General features: G+C 42.9%; 1 pseudogene; it reads right to left on the bottom strand.

The window, feature by feature from the left end:
• Positions 1 to 291: 291 nt before the first annotated feature.
• On the bottom strand, positions 292 to 536 carry LOC116633603 (annotated as a pseudogene).
• Between the last annotated feature and the right edge of the window lie 509 nt (positions 537 to 1,045).

Below are 1,045 nucleotides of genomic sequence, written 5' to 3'. Positions count from 1 at the left end.
CAAGAGATTTTTTTTTTTCTTTTTTGAAAGGAATGGATTTTGAGGAGAAAAAACAAGAGGCAGAGAGGCATGGAATAGAAAACAAATACAAATGGAAGCTGTTTTGCTAATTTTTCTATAAACACCATAAATTCGTACGGAGAATGCCCTGTACAAAACAACACAATAAAGGTTCAAAAATCAAGGCGTTCCCTTAGACGAGGCCGAAGACATCAGTCTCTGGTATTTGAAAGGTAGGCTTTAGTCCTTGTTTTTGGACCGATCCTTGGGTATGTGACACAGTCCTTGCCTTTAACCAGGTTGGAACAGAAGCATGGCCACCTGGCCCAGGTGAATGTAGATGAAGTGTTTGGTTCCGTGTGTCACGTGACTACTGCAGTTCCTCCACACGATGCAGCGACAGCTCAAACTCCTGAATATGGGCCGCAGTGGCCTTCTCTATATTTCTCCAACGCCTGGGTAATACACTCCACCAAGTCCCGTTGCATTTTCTCGGGCATATGGCCATTTTTGATCCCAACTTTTTGGTGGCACATGGCTAACTTGGGGCGGGAGGGGGGCTGGTCAACTCAACCAGTCTCCTGGGGGAGCGGCTGGCGATGCTCAGACTCCGCAGGTGTAGCCATCCCTACCAAAGCCTGGCCCATCTCTGAAATGCACCAGTTTTTTGTTAGCTGTACACCTTGACCCACTAGATGTTAATATTTTTGTAAAGAGGTCACACAGAAAGAGTTCTGGCTCTCCTCATTACATTTTACATCGTGTATGCATTATATACACAAAAGTACCTATGTTTCTGCACTTGTTTTTTTAGTCCATCCTCTCCTACTAGAATGTAAGCTCCGCAACAGCACAACCTTATTTTATTTACTAATGTATTCTACTGGGCCTAGAACAGTGCCCGGCACTTAGTGAATATTCATTGCTTACTATGAATAAATTAGCAAAATGATAATGTTGTTTTAAGGCAATATAGTATATTGGCTGATAGCCCAGGTTTTAAAGAAAAACACTCATAAGTTGAAATGGTGGCTCCCTTTTCTAT

This window comes from Phoca vitulina, unplaced genomic scaffold, assembly GCF_004348235.1.
Source record: "Phoca vitulina isolate PV1807 unplaced genomic scaffold, GSC_HSeal_1.0 scaffold8, whole genome shotgun sequence".
Taxonomy (NCBI): domain Eukaryota; kingdom Metazoa; phylum Chordata; class Mammalia; order Carnivora; family Phocidae; genus Phoca; species Phoca vitulina.
The sequence above is the reverse complement of the archived record's forward strand: the minus strand, read 5'-3'. Positions and strand labels throughout refer to the sequence as shown.